We start from the raw sequence: 19,943 nt of genomic DNA, 5'->3' as shown, positions 1-19,943 counted from the left end.
TGAAGACCTTGAGGGCAGGGCTTTACATATTTTTCATTTTATCTATTACTAAAGGCCCAGAGCATGAAATTCGTGCATGGGTAGGGTCCCTAGCAGCTGCTGCCTGCCGGCTGGGGCCTCCCTTCCCCCAGCTGCCTGATGCCACCACCTGCTGGGAGAGGGGGGGTTGGGGGGAAGCCGATGCCTGCCATGTTCCGTGCTGCCCCTTGGTGGTCAGCACACATCTAACTCCTGGTCAGTCGAACTCCTGCCTGTGGGGATAATTTGCATATTAGCCTTTTATTATATAGGATGGATAGTGCCTAGAATAATGCCTGGCACTAAAAAATGTTTATTAAATAAATTAAAGGATGAATAAATAACATCATAATCAGGAAAGAGGTTTATGAACCTTCATATATTCTTATCACATAATCTTTGTTTAGTATTGCCAATGTCTTTGTGTTCTACTCATGATTTTAGAAATGGAAGGAAATAATTTAAGACCACTCCAGAAGATAGGAGCCAAAATAATTTTTCCCCTTGAAGAATGAACTGTCTATTACTCAGATTTGAGACAAAAGAGCCAGAAACATTTATTTGGAAGGCAACTCAGACAGAGGAAGCAGTCACTTTCCTTTTGACTATCTTTCTAGCTCATTTTCTGAACCCCTCAGTGGGTTTCCCACATGGCAAAGAACTAACCTCTTTATGCTTTCATTTCCCTATTTGCAAAAGGAGGATAATAAAAGTTCTTACGATTCTAGTACCGTATTGGGAAAAAAATGACTATATGGCACTTTAAGCATTATAGGAGAAAATATGTAATATTAATAACACAAATAATACTATTAAAATGGGAGCAGAAGAAAACAAAGGTATGCATTTATCTTATTACTTTAATAGCATGTGGAAAGTACATGGATAATATTGTTCACATTAATAAGACACCAACCTACATTAAAGACACTGCCAAGAATGTTTTATTTTTCCCCCACAATTCTGGTTTACAATGCTTTTGTTTGAATTTTTTTTTTTTACTGATTTGCAGAGACCTCGATATCTAAAAGACACTGTTTGTTAATCTGATTTAAGTTGAAGCATATTATTTTGTACTTAATGGCTTACTTTCTAAATTCAAGATAAAAGCCATATTATTGTTGTTAGAGGGTGTTAAAGAAGTAATTTGATTTAATGAGGAATAAATAATTTCAAATAATATGTTCAGCAGGCTATTTCTTCTGTGCTTTCAGTAATTAGTGTGAAGTCTAACTTTGAAGCTTTAAAGTCTTTATTCACTCCTCAATTCATCAAACTTCAATGGGCCCAGCATGTGCTGTGTCAGGAAGTGGGCATGCCACAAAGAACAAAGCACTAGTTTACCTTTGAGTTGCTTGCCCTTAACACAGGAGTCAGGCAAATAAACAGCTGCAAAATGAAATAACAAATGCCAAAATGGCATCAACATATCTCATTTCTATGGCTTAGTGTTAAAAACATTTATATAATTATATACATTTTAATTATGCATTCTAATTATGCATTTTAATTATGATATGTCTTTTTTCTTTCCCACCCAAAGAATTTCCATAAACCCTAATTTGATCATGTATGTTTTTTAAATCATAATCTCAATTTTCCCCCATTTTGCTGTCCCCTAACTCCCTATTTCTATGCTTTCCTTTATCATTCTTTACTCCTTTTCTCCTGACTCATATTTATGCTTCAGCATTTTCTGCTGTCACAGAGATCTTCTATCTCCAAGGTCATCCATCCATCCATCCATCCATCCATCCATCCATCCATCCATCCATTTATTCACCTTTTAACTGTTGTGCCAGGGATTCATTTAGTTTTGGAAAAAATGAAATGAACGAGACATATTTCTTTCTCTTGAGGAGCTTGCTGTCTGGCCAACAGAAATGGAAATACCCATAAGAGCACAGGTGTATGATAGAAGTGTGGAGTACTAGGAAGGTAGGTAGTGAATCAACGCTGCACAAGAGCAGGGTCTCAAAGCTGAGAAGATATCACCCAGTGAGCAAGGCAGAGAAAGGCATTTTTGGTAGCAAATGACTTGAGAACCTAACTCTAATTGGTTAAAATAAGGAAGGACATGTCTCATTTCACATAACTAGAAGTCCAGAGATTGGTTGACTTCAGAGTTGTTGAAAGAAGCAAAGAGACTGAATCATGAAAAGATGTGAGAGCATGTTGTTTTTTCCCTTATCTAGGAACATTATTAGGAAAACACTCTGCCTGCTTTAAGAAATCCTCAATGGTAAAATCTTTCACTTACTGGAGATTTTCCCCCCGCATGGTTTCTCTGCATGACATAGCAGTTTTGAAGTTTTAATCACACATCACCATCTACCTGCAGAAGTCATTATACAGTGGTTTCCTTCTTTAAAAAAAACTTTAATCTCTTCTTGTATCTCCCCCTCACTCTTTCCCTCTGAGATTCCTCAGTGTGTTCTATGCTTCTATGCCTCTGATTTTATTTTATTCCTCAGTTTATTTTGTCCATTACATTTCTTGTTTGTTTTTAATTTTTAGATTCAATTGTTGGTAGATATGTATTTTATTGTTCATATTTTTTTTTTAATCTTTTTCTTCTTCCTTTCTTCAGAATACTCTTCAACATTTCATGTAATACTGGTTTGGTGGTGATGAACTCCTTTAGCTTTTTCTTATCTGTGAAGCTTTTTATCTGACCTTCAATTCTACTCACTTTGGGGTTTTCTTGTTGCTCTCTTTCTAATTCTTTGAGATGTAGAGTTAGATGATTTACTACCATTTTTTTCTTGTTTTTTGAGATAGGCCTGTAGAGCTATAAACTTCCCTCTCAGGACTGCTTTCATTGCATCCCATAGGTTTTGGATTGTTGTGTTTTCATTGTCATTAGTTTCCAGGATGTTTTTAATTTCTTCTTTGATCTCATTGGTAACCCAATCAATATTTAATAACATGCTATTCAGCTTCCAAGTGTTTGAGTATTTTGGGTTGTTTTTATTGTAGTTTATTTCTAATATTATGCCATCGTGGTCTGAGAAGATGCTTGGTATGATTTCAATCTTCTTGAATTTGGGAAGACTTTGTTTGTGACCCAATATGTGGTCTATTTTTGAATGTGTCTCATGAGCACTTGAGTAGAACATATATTCTGTGGCTTTGGGGTGAAGTGTTCTATAGATGTCAATTAAGTCCATCTGATCTAGTGATTCATTTAGGATTGCTGTTTCTTTTGTTTGTCTAGAGGATTTATCCAGTGATGTCAGTGGTGTATCAAAGTCCCCTACTATGATTGTATTGTTGTCGATCTCTCCTTTGATATCTTCCAGGAGTTTTTTAATGTATTTGGGTGCTCCTGCATTGGGTGCATATATGTTTATCAGGGTTATATCTTCTTGTTGTATTGATCCCTTTAGTATTATGAAGTGACCTTCCTTATCTCTTATTTTGGCCTTCACTTTGAGGTCTATTTTGTCCGATATAAGTATTGCTACCCCAGCTTTCTTTTCATTTCCATTTGCCTGAAAGATATTTTTCCATCCCTTTACTTTCATTCTGTGTGAGTCCCTTCTTCTGAGGTGGGTCTCTTGTAGACAGCAAATGTATGGGTCATGTTTTTTTTTTTTTTTATCCATTCAGCCATTTGATGTCTTTTGATTGGACCATTTAGTCCGTTTACGTTTAAAGTTATTATTGGCCAAAACCGGTTTGGCTCAGTGGATAGAGCGTCAGCCTGTGGACTGAAAGGTCCCAGGTTCGATTCCGGCCAAGGGCATGTACCTGGGTTGTGGGCACATCCCCAGTAGGGGATGTGCAGGAGGCAGCTGATCGGTGTTTCTCTCTCATCGATGTTTCTAACTCTCTATCTCTCTCCCTTCCTCTCTGTAAAAAATCAATAAAATATATTAAAAAAAACGTATTAAAGTTATTATTGAAAGGTACTTGTTTGTAGCCATTTCTATTTTTTTGTGGCTGTTTTCTTTCTGGGCTTTTTAGTTCTTCTTTTTACACAAGTCCTTTTAGCATTTCTTGCATTGCTGGCTTGGTGGTGATAAACTCCCTTAGCCTTTTTTTGTCTGTGAAGCTTCTTATTTCCCCTTCAATTTTGAATGATAGCCTTGCTGGATAGAGTATTCTTGGATTCAGTCCTTTGCTTTGCATCACTTTGTAAATTTCTGTCCATTCTTTTCTGGCCTGATGTGTTTCTGTTGAGAAATCATTTGATAATCTAATGGGAGATCCCTTGTATGTAACTTTCCGTCTCTCTCTTGCAGCCTGTAAGATTCTCTCTTTGTCCTGAACATTTGCCATGGTAATTATGATGTGTCTTGGTGTGGGTCTTTTCGGGTTCACTTTGTTTGGGACTCTCTGGGCTTATGTGACTTTTTTCTTCCCCACCTCAGGGAAGTTTTCTGATATTATTTCTTCGAATAGGTTTTGTAATCCTTGTTCATCTTTCTGTTGTTCTAGCACCCCTATTATTCGTATGTTGTTTCGTTTCATGTTGTCCCAAAGCTCCCTTAGGCTCTCCTCCTGTCCTTTAATTTTTTTTCTCCAATTGCAGTACAGTTTGGGCGTGTTTTGCTTCCTTGTCTTCTAATTCACTAATTCGGTCCTCCACTTCCCCTAGTCTACTGTTGATACTTTCAGTGGTGTTTTTTATTGCAGCTATATCGCTCTTCATTTCTTCTTGGGTCTTACTTAAGTTGTTGATTTTTTTCATCTGTTTCTTCTTGCTTCTTGCATAAGTTGTTGATTTTTTCCTCCATCTGGTTTATGCACTCTAAGACCCTTATTCTGAATTCTTTTTCTGTCATGTTGCATGCCTCTGTATCACTTATCTGCTTTTCTGGCGTGTCCTCCTTTTCTTTCCTTTGGGGGTTTCTTTGTCTACCCATGTTTGATCTCACTGACATATCTAGATGTTGAATCGTTCAGTGGCTGCTCCCTGGGTGGCAGTGGCTCCTCGGGCTGTGGTTGCTGCTCAGGCGGTTGCGGTAGCAGCTGCTCCTCAGTTGGCAGCAGCTCCTCTGGTGGGTGCTGTTCACAGCTGTGGTGGCTCTTCTGGCTGTTTGGGGGAGGCTTCACGTATAACTGCTGTTCCTCAGACAAAGGGTGTGGTGATCAGGAGGCTGCTGTTGCTTGGATCTGCTGCATTGATTTAAAGGCACAAAATAGCCCTAGCCAGTTTGGCTCAGTGGATAGAGCGTCGGCCTGCAGACTCAGGGGTCCCAGGTTCGATTCCGGTCAAGGGCATGTACCTTGGTTGCGGGCACATCCCCAGAAGGGGGTGTGCAGGAGACAGCTGATCGATGTTTCTCTCTCATCGATGTTTCTAACTCTCTATCCCTCTCCCCTTCCTCTCTGTAAAAAATCAATAAAATATATTAAAAAATAAATAAATAAATAAAGGCACAAAATACAACACAACAAGGCACAACATACCAGGCACTGAACACAAATGTATTCACGATATTAATAACCCCAAATAAAGGTGACCACCCGAATTAAGAGAATTAGGGGATAAGGAAGAAAGAAGAGAAAAAGATAAAAGAGAAAAAATAAAAGAAAAAAAAGGAGTGCAAAAATGAAATTGGAAAAAAGGAGGGGAAAAAAAGAAAAAAAGGAGCAAAAAGAGAGAATGAAGTAGAAGAGGGGAAGAGACTATTTATATGAGAAGACTCCGATAGAACTGCCACTAATCCCAACAAATTCCAGCAACAGATCCCTGGAGATGAGTGCAAACTACAAACAACCAATAATATCAAGTGAGGCAAGGGAAAACAGAAGTACAAAAATAATTGGGGGGGGGGGGGTGGGAAAAACCAGCAGAAAAAAAGCAAAAGCAAAAGCAAAACAACCTCACAACCAATCCTAAAAAAACCCAAAACAAAACAAAAAAAAATATACTCAACAATCAAGCAAACAGCAACAAAACAATAGAAAGATAAAAGAAGAAAAAAATTTGGATAGTGAAGAAAGATAAGGGAGAGGTGTATAAGGTTTTATAGCAGTGGATTGGAAATAGGATATATAAGTAGGGTGAAATTTTGACAGGGGGTAAAAAGAAGGAATAGGGAAAACCTAAAGCAGGAATAGGGTAAGAGAATCAGGACAACAAAAGGGGAAAAGTGAGGAAGAGGGTTTTAGCATAGAGGTAAAATTGAGGTAGATAAAAATGATGCTAAAGGAAAGATGAAAATAGAATGTAGAACACTAATCCCAAAATAAAATAAAGAGAAGATAAAATGACACTTTAAAAAAATGGTAAAATGGTAGCAGTAATAATACTGGTTAAAAATAAAAATGTAGTAATTAAAAGGGTAAAATCAGGTGATGGAAAAAGAAAAAAAATTGGTTTCTTAGTTAAAAGGTGAAAAAAGAATAAAAAAATAAATAAAAATTTGCAGTAGTGAAGGTCCTTCGGTTCTTCTACTCATCAGTCTGGCTCGCCTTAGTCCTGCCAGGTATTCAGAAGAATGTTGAATTCCCCTGCGATACACTGTTCCTCCGTGTTGTAAACCACAGTCCTGATTTTAAAGCAGGCCGTATTTGTGTCCAAGACTGACTTAATTTGTATTTACCTAAGAGTCAGTTTGTGGTTCAGCCTCTGGGTGGCAGTGTTTCTGGATTGGCCTCCAAGGCTATACGGCCTCTCTATCCAGTAGCTTGGGTTTATCTTCTCTATTGCACTTAAAACTGGTTTGGGGAAGTCCACTTCCCAGAGCTGGTTCTTTAATCATTACCCTGCTCTGTGTTGTTGCTGAGACTGAAAGTCCCTCTATAGGCCAGACCCTGTTAACTCCCAGGGACTAATCATATTATTTTAATCCTTCATCTTGTTTAGGGCGGAATCTAGGTGTGGCTGTGCTCCTTGCCTGGGGGCTGGGGGGAGGAATTATAACCTCCAGAGAGAATGGCTGCCCTAGTCCTGGGCTCAGGGGTGACTCAGCACTCAATTCGCTGCCACCTCTCCTGGCCCCCCTTCTCTCCTCAGCCTCTCCCCAGATTACACTCGTCTGCACCTTCTCCCTCTCTTCAGCACAGGTGAGTGTCTGTATCCGAAATGTCCTATGAACAGGGTTCAGTGAAAACAAACAAACAAACGCCGGCCGTGGAAACGGGGAAGGCTGAGTCTCTGTAAGCTCCTCTCTTACCAGCACTGCATGGTCTGGTCAGCTCTTCACGCTGCCCCTTTTAGGCTCAGTCCTCCGTAATTACAGAACCCAGATCTCAAATCCCCTGGTGCCAACAGTCCCGTGGATCTCCTTTCCCCAGTCAGGGGCTGTGCCTGCCCCAAGAGACGTGGTTGTCTGCCACGCAGTCTCCCTCTGCTCCTCTGGGTTCAGAGTTCTGGCAAACTTTCCTGCCCAGATCCCTGGTTTTTTACTTTTCCAGGGGAGCTCTGCCCTTCCTTGCTGCAAACTGTCTCTCCAGCTGTGTAATTTCGCCAATTCGGGGTGGGTGTTATTAGTTTCAGCTGCTTACTCCATTTGCTCCGGGACAGGACCTGGGACGCGTCTGCCTATACTGCTGCCATCTTGAATCTCTTCAATTCTAAATGAGACCTTTCCTGGGTAGTGTAATCTTGGTTGTAGGTCCTTGCTAGTCATTGCTTTGAATATTTCTTGCCACTCCTTTCTGGCCTGCATAGTTTCTTTTTCTTTTTCCTTTTTAAATATGGAATGCATCTCGAATTTGCATGTCATCCTTGCACAGGGACCATGCTAATCTTCTCTGTATCATTCCAATTTTTAGTATATGTGCTGCTGAAGTGAACACTGGCCTGCACGGTTTCTGTTGAGAAATCAGCTGACAGTCATATGGGTGATCCCTTGTAGGTAACTAACTGCTTTTCTCTTGCTGCTTTTAAGATTCTGTCTTTGTCTTTAGCCCTTGGCAGTTTAATTATGATGTGTCCAGTGTTAGCCTTTTTGGGTTCATTCTTGTTTGGAACTCTCTGTGCTTCTTGGACTTGTAAGTCTATTTCTTTCACTAGGAGGGGAAGTTTTCTGTCATTATTTCTTCAAATAGGTTTTCAATATCTTGCTCTCTCTTTTCTTCTGGCACCCCCATAATGCAAATGTTGGTATGCTTAAAGTTGTCCCAGAAGCTCTTTACACTATCTTCATATTTTTGGATTCTTTTTTGTTTTTGTTTTTCTGACTTTGTCTTTTTTGATTCCTCGTATTTCAAGTTGTTGATTTGATTCTCATAATCCTTTACTCTACTGTTGAATCCCTGTAAAGTATTCTTTATTTCAGTCAGTGTATGCTTAATTTCTGACTGATCCTGTTCCATGTTTTTGGCATTCTCACTAAGTCCCTTGAAGTTCTCATTAAGATCCTTGAGTAACCTTATAACTATTGTTTTGAACTCTGTATCAAGTAGTTTGCTTGCTTCCATTTCTTTCATTTGTGACATGCTTCATTGTCTCCACATTTTGGCTGCTTCCCTGTATTTGTTTCTATGTATTATGTAAAGCTGTTATGTTTCCTGGAATTGGTAGAGTGGCCTTGTATAGCAGGTGTCCTGTAGGGCCTAGTGGCTCAGCCTCCCCCGTCTCCTGTGCTGGGCACTCTAGGTGTGCTTCTGTGTGGGCTGTGTGCACAGTATTGTTGTAGTTGAGCCTTGATTGCTGTTGGTGTCACTGGGAGGAATTGACCTCTAGACCACTGGCTGTGTGGAACAGTTGCATCTACAATGGAAGAACTGCTGTGCAGGAAACACCCCTATGGAGTGTCTTGATTTAGTGGAGCTTTGGTGCTCACTGAGTCTGTTCTTTGAGTGTGTCACTTGTAGATGTGTAGAATTATAATTTGATATGGTTTGAAGCTGTCCATTGGGTGCTGGATCTGGAACTTCCAAGGAGGTGCAAAGTCAGCCACTGCCTGGGGCCACCCAGCAGGAGCTACATAAGGAGATCTGCAGATGGCTGCTACTTATATTGGGCTAGGACAGTGATGGCGAACCTTTTGAGCTTGGCATGTCAGCATTTTGAAAAACCCTAACTTAACTCTGGTGCCATGCCACATATAGAAATTTTTTGATATTTGCAACCATAGTAAAACAAAGACTTATCTTTTTGATACTTATTTTATATACTTAAATGCCATTTAACAAAGAAAAATCAACCAAAAAAATGAGTTCGTATATCACCTCTGACATGTGTGTCATAGGTTCGCCATCACTGGTCTAGGAAGTGCCCAGGCAAGGCCCAGCAATGAAGCAAGGCAGCCTAGTGCTAGTTCCAGGTCTTAGGCCTTTTATTGATAGGTTTGGGGCACACCCCAGGTGCTGCTTTTTTGAGAGATTTTAGCAAAGTCTGAAACGTGATCCAAGACAGGCCATTCATATGGAAAAGCTGCTGCAAACAACTTGGGTGGGGCTGCAATTTGGATGGGGTGGATTCTTAGGGAATCACCAGGGTGGAGCAAACAGTGTGGCCATACTGATGGAAACTCAGATATGGCTTAGGCAGATGTTTCTTACATTCAAAGGATTTCCCTCTCACTTTCTTGATTTTCATTTGGGGAATTTTGGATTTGCCCCGTCTGGCTTATTGGATAGTATATCAGAGGTCTCCAGAGAAACAGAACCAATATGTGTGTGTGTGTGTGTGTGTATTTCTATATTTCAATATCTATCTATCTACCTATCTCTTTATTATCTATCTATATGTCTATCTATTGAGAGTTTTTTAAAGATTTATTTTTATTGATTTCAGAGAGGACGGGACAGGAGTAGAGGGAGATAGAAAAATTAAGTATGAGAGAAAATCATTGATTGGCTGCATCCTGCATGCCCCACACTGGGGATTGAGCCCACAACCCTGGCATGTGCCCTGACTGGGAATCAAATTGTGATCTCCTGGTTCATAGGTCGATGCTCAACCACTGAGTCATGCCAGCCGAGCCTATCGAGAGATTTTAAGGAACTGTTTCACTGTGTGGATCTGCAAATCTGAAATCCACAGGATAGGCCAGCAGATGGATACTCAGGCAGGACTTGCTGCAGTCTTCAGGTAGAATGCCTTTTTCTTTGGGAAATGTCAGTGTGTGCTCTTAAGGCCTTTAATTGATTGACTGAGGCTTGCCACATTATCAAGGGTAATCTTTACTGAAAGTCATCCGATTGTAGGTGTTAACCACATCTACAAATTACCTATGCAGCAACACCTAGATTAGCTTTTGATTAGATGTCTGGGTATCATAGCCTCGCCAAGTTGACACATAAGACTATCTCCAAGTTTGATAAAGAGAAAAGCATCATGGATTTTGGAATAAGAAGATCTGGGCTGTTTTAGTCCCAATTCTTGCTAACTGGATCTTGAACACATTTCACGAACTTTTAGAGCCTGATTGTACTCTTCCAGAAATTTGGGGATGGAGCATAGATAAGAAGTTTCCAAGGCAGTGATGTCTCATTCCGCTCTAAAATTCTCTAAAATTCTCAGAACCTTCCAAGGACACTCAATGTCCTGAATGTCTTCCCCTTCATCTTACAAGTACAGATGCTCCTTGGTTATGAATTTTGTGGTTATTATTAGAAAGGATTTGCAGTGAGTGAAAAGGTGTTTTCTGGGGAACAATGGATTCTCTAAAAAACAGGAATTGACCGAGTGATTCTTGGAGAGAGAAGTTATAATGAAATTGATTGGGAGGATTCACATTGAGGAAGATGCTAGAGCATTCTAACCACAGAGCCTTTGCTTTGGGGATCTCTGAGTTCCTTTTATTCCATTGCTGGTAGCTGTACTCTCTTCAAATCAACTCTGGGCTATTACCTAGGGTGATTTGTTCTTGCTCAAAGGAGATTTCTCTAGGACCACTGAGTCATTTTGAGCTTAATTTAGACCACGGTCAGTGTTAAGTACTCCTGAAAAGTGTCAAGTCACCAAACTCCTATATTTACTGACTTGGTTCAAATGATCAGTTTCCAAGTTTCTATACCTTCAAAATCTACTTTCCTCTGACAGTGAAAGTGTTGGCAGATAAATTAAACTGTTATAAAACAACTCTTATCGCAGACCCTGGCAAGCAGAGGTGACCTCAGCACTGTTTACTCACTGCATCTTGTCCTTAGGAATCTAATCCAAGCTTTGGTGTTAGGTATTTTTCATTATCTCCAGATCTGTATTTCATCGTTGACTGAATAACTTTAAAAGGAAAGAAATTCATGATTTTCAGAATATAATGGATTTCTACAAGAGAAATTAAATGATCCATATGGTTGCAGACACATAGATGTGTTGTACCTGGCAAGATATGCTGCATCTCAGCTGAAGAAACCACAACTCAAACAAGTGAGGAAAATACAGCTTTTATTACTGAAAAGTCCAGAGTCAGGGCAGGGTTTGCAGTGGTTTGAAACAGGAGCTCAAAGAGGGCACCAAAGACCAGCTCTTTCCCTGCTGCTTCTCTGCCTTTTACAGTGTCACTTTCTTTTTCTTAAAGGCTGGCTCCTTCATATAGTCACAACATGGCTGTCAGTACTCCTTAGGGCTTTCACATCCTTGTTCAGTGGAGGAAAAAGTTCGGCAGGAAGAGAGAATATTTCTTTCCCAACCATAAAACAAACCTTCGAGGTTCTCTTATTATCCTGATTTCCAAGGAGATGGAACTATAGTGCTTGGTTAGACAAGGCAGATCTTACCTCTGGAGCTGAGCTCGAGGCTATCCTACTCACAGTGCTTTGGTGTTTATTGGGGAAGGGGCTTCACAAGAGGCATAATGACCCATACATATATATTTCAGAAATTACTTGGGCTTAAAAAATATTTTTGATGTGAAAAATTTGTTAGTTAATTTCAAAGTAAATCTTTTTAGCCATTACTGGGAAGGAGGATGTTGAAAATTTGGAAAACAATTCACAAAATACTTTCTTTGATTATCAAAAGTAAGCATACTTTTTTCCTTCTTTGAAAAGCAGTAAAAATTCTCTTTGTCACCAGAGACTAGATGTAAAGTAAAAACTTGAAATAAACAAAATGTCACTCATTTAAATATTCTATTTCTTTCCTCTCATTTTCTTTCTACTCATCCACACACAGTAAATATAACATGGATATGAGGAAAACCGGAAGAGAACTCTAGTTTATCATTAAGTCAGTATTAAATAATTATGATGACTCTCAGTAAATCTAGAAGTTCCTTCCATATCCAGTGTATCTTGACCAAGCATCAACATCTGAGGAAGCCCTTTGTGAGATTAAGGTGTGGAGACCAGGAAGAGAACTTGTTTTTAGTCTGATCTCCATGTCTTCAGTATAATAGTGCTTTCTACTCCCATTTTGAACTTCTAGTTCCTGTTGCCATCCTGGTTAGGAGTGAATAGTAGAGTTTGGTTTGTCAGGAAAAGGGTGGTCATAAAAGCTTAGTGTATGTATGTCTGTGTGTGTGTGTGTGTGTGTGTGTGTGTGTGTGTGTGCATGTGCAGAGACATCTGTTACCACTCTTTTTATTATTACTCTTTCAATAATATCATAATAGCTTTTGAACTGGAAATTTTGTGCCTAGGGAGCACTTATTAAAATTATACTTAGGCTGATAAAAATTGTCCATGTTTACATTTTCTTTTATACAACATTATATTTGAATGGCTAAGATTACAGGAGCCTTATCCACCTCAATAGATACTGTCACACACATGAGGTCCTCACACACATGAGAGGATTATATACCCTGGTAGAAATTTAGTTCATATTCCATACTGGAATTTGAATTGGCTGTTTATATTCTATACCGAGCTCTTCTTATTAACAACCAAGATTTACTAGAAGCTATATGCCTTTGCATCTAGACTTGGCCCTGAAGAGGAAGGAAAATTCTAGTCTGAACTTTTAACAAATGGAATGGGAAAAGCAAACTTTTGAGTGTAAAGCAGGGTCCCTTCCAGGCATTCTGTCCCTTCCCTGGGCTCTGTGCCGGGGTGGTTCAGAAAGCCACCTTTGAGGAGATGAGTGAGGAGCAAAAAGGAAGAAACTCTGACATCATAGAGATTTGATAGGTGATAGGTTGAGTTTCTTTTTCCAGGCATCACTTTCCAGACTGCAGCAAAAACAGGAAGGAAGGATGCCCTCTCAGACCAGAGTGAATGGGTCAGTGTCTGCAGGAGTCAGTGGCAACAGCAGATGGGATATTGGGAAACCTGCAGGCCAGAAATGACATCAGCTTGAAATGGAAAAATCCACCCTGGCCCAGTAAATATCAAAAGAGGGAGACTGGTTGGTATTTCAAAAAATATTTGGAATCCAGAGTAAGAGAGAAATTGTGGATTCAGCCTCTTTCCTGATTCCTTTCATTCTTTTCACAACCTCCTTGCCTTCACAACCACTTAGAAAAGCTTTCTGGCACTGTTCAATGATGGGGCAGAGGCCATGTGCTCAGAAAAGTGCCTTCTTCCCGAGCCCAGGCCCCTGCTGGCCACGCCCAGGATTTAACAAGACCCGACTTGCGCCTGGCCAATCGGCAGGGCCCACAGCCAGCTCCCCTCCCCTCACTATTCTCACGGGTGGCACTCGGTTTCCGGTCGCTGCATCGACTGGAGGCCTGGGTCGGGTTAGCTAACTCAATAAAGGACCTTCTGCTTTTGCATCGGACTGACTCCCTGGCATGGTTTCTTGGGGATCTTGAATTCTGGGCATAACATTTTGGGGGCTCGCCGGGATCCCCAACACCATGAGGGACCCCCAGTCCGGAGGGCCTGACTGACCGCGGTAGGTCTTTTGTTTGTGTCGTGTGTTTTGTTTTGTATCTATCCGGTGTGAGCTCACTTCTGAAATCTGTAAATGCCTGTAAATGCCTGTAATAATGATCTGAGTGGATGCACAGGATCAATAGGCGGGAGGAGCCGGGGGACGCCCGATCCTCCATCTGAAGGGGTATAGCTTTGCTTCCGCGGAGTCGGAAGGTCTGTAGGAAACCCCTTAATCTGAGACAGGCAGGAGGAGAGTCGGGGGCACCCCGATCCTCCATCTGAAGAGGGGAAAATTTGCTTCCACGGAGTCGGAAGGTCTGTAGGAACCCCTCAATCTGAGAAAAGGCGGGTCGCTCCTGCTGGTTGGCGCGCAGCCATCGTCTAGCTTTCGGTTTTTGCTTCCATGGAGTTGGAAGGCTGTACTTTTTTGGGCCCTTTAGTTGTTTGTGTTTCCGTTTTATTTTGTGGACTTGCTGGATTAATAATTTCAAGGAGATTGGGGGAGGCTTTAGAGCTCCCTCAGGAATGGGGAAGTTGTTAGGAATTGAATGGATTGTTTAAACTCTGAATGGATGTCTGGTGAAAGTGTATTCTAAAATTAAAATCCTTCTTGTAATTGAAAAGCGTTTACAAATTTATAAATGCATCCGGGATTTCTGTGCACATGTAAAGGGAAAAGGCCAGTTTAAAAACGAGTGCGCATAGTTTTGAGCTGAACTTGACCTTTTGCTGTGTACAGAATAAAAACCCGAGACTGTTTTGGCCTTAAAAATGGCAAAGTTGAACCTAAGAAAGAAATACAGACTGGTTTCTCAAGGCCATTTAAAGTAGCTCTTTTGAAATTTCCTGCCCTGAGGCAAAGTACCACCAGGAAGTTGATAATCAAGTTTACATGTGAATAGCTATGGTTTTGTTTCTTGACTTCCCCAACAGGAAAATTGTGACCATTTTAGCAGCTATGCCAGGCTTATTGGCTGGAAACTTAAAACTTTTATGTGCAAATCATCTAAAAGCATTGAAATTTGTAATACTGAAATGTTGATCTGAGTATGCCTATTATGAAGTCTAGAAGATAGAAGTTAATCTATTAATTGAAAATGCCTTATTTTATTTGAAATGTCTAAGATTTAAAGCTCTGAAAGTTTAAAGTGCAAATTGAATCGGGAGAAATTAATTAAATATCTAATGTATAACTTGTTTTTGAAAAAATAGAATGTGTTTTCTCTTAAATGATTAGGAATTCAAAATATGTTACTTCTTGGTCTGATTTTAAAAAGAGGATTAATTTTTAAGATCTCAACTGAAATTTTTAATATAAAAACCAGTTTAAATGTAATTAATATCAAGATAGTTATAAAGGGTATAAACAGCTAATGAGATTTCTGTTTGTCTACAATATAATGTTGGCCATCTACTTTTAGGGGTTTTGGTTTGCTCTGTCAGAGAACGGTGGACAGCCACAATGTTGAGCTGCCTGACTTGGCAGCCGCCATGTTGGCCGCATGGCCTGCTGCTCCCCTGGGGGCCGCCATCTTGGAACAGCCCCGCCCTCTGACTTAGCCAATCACAAAAGGAGTGTCTGCTCACTGAGGCAGGATGGGATTTCAGGGGTGGAGTTTTAAGGCGGAGTTTTACTGCGGAAATGCGGATGGGGCAAAAAGTGTGCTAGCCTCGCGGATTTAATATAATTTCAGTGGTATGATAGCAGTAGAACCACAGTTATACATAATATCATAAACAAATTAAGAGTAATTGATTCCATGGTCAAGACTAAATCCTATTATGTTGAGAACTGTTTTTAAGTGTTGAAAATGTTTTCCTAAGTTTTACCTAGGTTACCCAAGAAAGATTTTTCTTTTTTCTGTGTCTCTTAAAATGTATTGCTAATCACCTAAGAATTAAGGCTAAGAGTTCTAGCTACCTGGAAAGCATGGCCTTGGTGTGATAGGAGAAAAAAAGAAATGTTAAGTGAATAATACAGGCCAGTGTCATTTAGCTTGCTGGTTAAAGGAAAACAATGGACCTTAGAATCTGTAAAGGTGGGCGGGAATGAAGCTGGTCAAATGTACTGAAAGAGTTTGGTACCTGTTGCTGCTAGCAAAGGAGGGGCTGATACCCACTTCTAGCGCACTCCCTTGAAAGAAGCCTGGTTGCTGCTCTGCCACAAAGGGAACCGGTAGAAAGACAAAAAAAGCAGAGTGCTGTAACTGATAAACAGGGTTACCTAGAAGCCATCAGGACTTGGAAGTTCTCCAAGAGAGGAGGAATCTGACTCAGAGACTGGTGAGGACTGGGTGGCTTTTCTTTAACAATCTCTTTCCTTGAGAGGGCTCCAGAGGGTGCACGAGGACATTTGGTCGCGCCTCCGCGCCATCTATGGGACCAGCCCAACCCCAACTCCTCATCAGCACAGACCAGGAGATTGGGTCTACATCAGAAGGTACTGCTGGGAGACCCTAGAGCCACGTTGGAAGGGTGTGGTGCTGAAGACCCCCACTGCTCTCAAGGTAGACGGCGTCACGACCTGGGTCCATCCGGAAAGACTTCATCACCAAATGGAGCATCGATCGATCAAGATCAACACAATCCGCTCAAGCTCAAGCTACGGAGTGCTTGACCTGCCTGATGCCGGTAACATGTCGCGATCGCTCCTGTCACCAGGAGCCCCCACAATACTGTGTAATACACTTAGATAATGCCTGCATCTTCATGGATATGGCTCCAAAGAGACAAGGACCATTTATAGGATCACATGTTTAGTGGTAGATTTGGCTACCTGAAGCGGCCATGATGCCAATATTATGTTTCATTGTATTGATATGTTATATTAACCTTTGATTCTTTTGCAGGTTTGAATGTATGTTGGCTGTCCTGGAAGGGAGCTGTGTGGGGTGACCCCCAAAAGTAAAGGGTGTCTAGCTGCCAAGAGGACAAGTGCCCAACTGGGCAGGGAAGGGTGCCCATCAGGTTTTGGTCTCTGTTGAGAGACAGCTAACAGTTGACAGCCTGTAATACTGTCTTGCAGGCCTGAGTCACCATGCCCATGTCAGGGGTAGTAAAGCTGGAAAAAGCCTGTTTAGATTAGAAAGTCTGAGGCATGGACCAACAATTACTGTTTTGTTTTAAATCCATGAAAAGAAATTAGCAAGGAAAGTCAGAAAATCTTAGAGTAAATCAGTATGTTTTTCTCCTTATGTAATTCCTCCAAAATCTGGCAATGCTAAGTAAGTACGTTTCTTTGCATAGATTCAGTAAGACTGGTGCCTAGTAGTGGTTTTATTAACGGAAAACTTTGACTGGAGTATCATGTTTTAAAGAGCCCTATCTGAGCTCTAAAGACTTGAAGCCACTAAGAATGCCACGAAGAAAGCCTGGTATCCTGCCTGGGAGCCCTGAAGACGGCTGGCGCTGGAGCGTCAGGCCCATGCCCTACCATCACTGGCGGTTGGTAAGAGTAGAAGGGGAGCAGTAAAGATGCCTCTGCATCCCTGCAGAACCCCCACACACTCTGGGCTGCAACGAGTAGGAGGGCTACTGAGATGGGCCTTAAAGCCTGGAGCATGGGCTCAGGTGGAGTTGCTACAGGTGAGGGATTCACCTAACTCAGCAGATACTGCAGGCAGGCCTGATGGCAGCTGGATGGCTTGGCTTCCTGGCCCTACGGGGCACATTAAGGTTCAACCATGAAATTCCAGCAAAGGTAGTCAGTTACCATTCTTGTTGTGTTTATGCAAACATCAGGACAGTAAATAAATTAATCTTTATTTGGCTTTTTAATAGCCATGGAGGAATTTTAAGAAGAAAAATCCTATTTCAATAGAAGTTGTTAAAGCTAAAATGGTTTCTTTCCCTTCCACCGGACCATTTGTTAAGTGTATAAAATAGCTCAGTTGATAGTTCTGTGTGCTCACTACGGGCCCCTAGCGAAGGTGAAATAAAAGTGCAGTCCGTCTCATGATTGAGCCGGAAGTTCCAAGACAAGGGGGGAATGATGGGGCAGAGGCCATGTGCTCAGAAAAGTGCCTTCTTCCCGAGCCCAGGCCCCTGCTGGCCACGCCCAGGATTTAACAAGACCCGACTTGCGCCTGGCCAATCGGCAGGGCCCACAGCCAGCTCCCCTCCCCTCACTATTCTCACGGGTGGCACTCGGTTTCCGGTCGCTGCATCGACTGGAGGCCTGGGTCGGGTTAGCTAACTCAATAAAGGACCTTCTGCTTTTGCATCGGACTGACTCCCTGGCATGGTTTCTTGGGGATCTTGAATTCTGGGCATAACATTCATAACCCTTCTCCTTCTTTGGAGGTGGAGGTGGGAGCTCAGAGCAGGTAGACCTCAGTCTGGGTATGTTACAACGGGAAGCTTCTTTGCCTACTCATCCCTGCAGCTCTCACAGCTGGAGACCAGGGCAGAGGGACAACTTCAAGGGCACCTGGGGGTGGTCTACAGACATCCCACAGTACTTCCCACATTTTTCAAGGGTTAGCCTATCAGGTTACTCCACTCTACCTGCCTCCGTTAGGAACTCTGCCCAATGCTTGGCTTCCCAGACTTGTTCAGAATTCCCTTTTCAGGGGCAGTTCCCCACCCTTAACTGATAAGCTCAAAAAGAGTCACAGAGGACAGGCTGTGCTCAGCCCCTTGAAGGACTAAGGCTGGCATATCAGAAATTATATAAAAACCAAATGATTTCCCAAAATGTCCTCTAGTTTTAATAGTAAATGAGCGTCTTTAAAAACCCACACTGTGAATTTGCTTTGGAACTATCTCTTGTTTGGGAAGGCTGGAGGTGGGATCTTTGTGTTGGGATTCAACCTTTCCCAGGGAGTCATAATGAGGAAGGAAGCGAGCAGATGTACACACTCCATCTGCCCAGCTGGGGCCTATTGTGCTCCTCCTTCTCATTACCTAGCAGATGTCCAAAAGCCTATGGGGCCAATCCCTTAACAGATGTGCTGATTTACGTAGAAATAATGCCCTGGGCAGACGTGCTCCTGATATTTGCAGGATTGGAGCAATGATTAAAAAAAAAAAGCCTGAGGCCAAACTCCCTCTGTGCCCTCCCTAATTCTGCTTTGTACTTTAGCACATATCTGTATACCTCAGCTTGCAGGTCCCAATGCCGCCCATTCCACTCCAAAGAGCCACCCTTTGAACCTTCTTCCTGACTATAGGTGCACACACCTGCCATGTAGTCCTCCAGGAATGCAGACTTGAGGAAGAAGGCCCCACCTGGCATGGTTAGGCCAGGGAATTTTTGGGTCCCAAGTACTTGGAGCATGGTCTGGAAGAGAGATGGGTGCAGTCTGGAAAGTGATGCCTGGAAAAAGGAGGTGGGTCTGTCTCCTGGCCCAGAACTCCTAGACTGAGAATCTCTAGAGCAAAGTGCTGCAGGTAGAGGCTCTGATTGCCTGGGTCTAAGGTCAGTGATGGTGAACCTTTTGAGCTCGGCCTGTCAGCATTTTGAAAAACCCTAGCTAAACTCTGGTGCCATGTCACATATAGAAATTTTTTGATATTTGCCACCATAGTAAAACAAAGTTTTATATATTTGATATTTATTTTATATATTTAAATGCCATTTAACAAAGAAAAATCAACCAAAAAAATGAGTTCGCGTGTCACCTCTGACATGTGTGTCATAGGTTCACCATCACTGGACTAGATTCTGGGTCTTGTAGGTTCATGAGATCTCTGGCACACTATCAGTAAAAGGCATGTACTATGTCTGCACTTTTCATAGACCTGAATGTTCTCATCTTTGATAGCTTTACAGTGCTTTAAAAATGCTTTTCCAGCAAATGTCATTTTTATATCTTTCCATTATGATACTTATGCTCCCTTGGTTTCCACAGATGTCCTATGTCCCAAGACGTGGCTCAGACCATGGTCAGTAGTTGTCTGGGAAGGTGCATTGAGAAGCCATTCAGGAAGGAGTGCAATTGGCTTCCATAAGAAAGGCCTTGGAGATGCTGCCAATGGGTTTTTATTCAGGCTTTGTCTCCAAATTGCTCTCCTTCCTCCAGGTGGTTTTTCCCTAGGTGTTTTCCCTATGAGCTGGCCACTCCCATCTTTCTGAGTTTCCAATTGCCCGAGCTCCTCAGGACTATCACTGAGGTGCCTCAGCCATGACTGGCTTCCATGGTAAGATTAGACCTTTTTTCCCTTCCCTCGTCTTTATCTTAGGTTTCATTCCCTCTAGGTTTACTAGCTGTGGTTGTGTTCATGGCTGCTAATGATCTCTCCATAACACATTC

General features: G+C 41.7%; 1 protein-coding gene and 1 non-coding gene across 2 annotated transcripts in view; one reads left to right on the top strand and one right to left on the bottom strand.

Annotated features, from left to right (window-relative positions):
- FAM107B (family with sequence similarity 107 member B) overlaps positions 1-19,943 on the top strand; it is a 280,431-nt gene that overhangs the window by 27,532 nt on the left and 232,956 nt on the right. The window lies entirely within an intron of this gene.
- On the bottom strand, positions 7,666-7,773 carry LOC118655478. Its single transcript, XR_004967277.1, has one exon. It is a non-coding gene; the product is annotated as a U6 spliceosomal RNA (small nuclear RNA).

The sequence above is a fragment of the Myotis myotis genome, unplaced genomic scaffold (genome assembly GCF_014108235.1).
Source record: "Myotis myotis isolate mMyoMyo1 unplaced genomic scaffold, mMyoMyo1.p scaffold_m19_p_46, whole genome shotgun sequence".
NCBI classification, from domain to species: Eukaryota; Metazoa; Chordata; class Mammalia; order Chiroptera; family Vespertilionidae; genus Myotis; species Myotis myotis.
The sequence above is the reverse complement of the archived record's forward strand: the minus strand, read 5'-3'. Positions and strand labels throughout refer to the sequence as shown.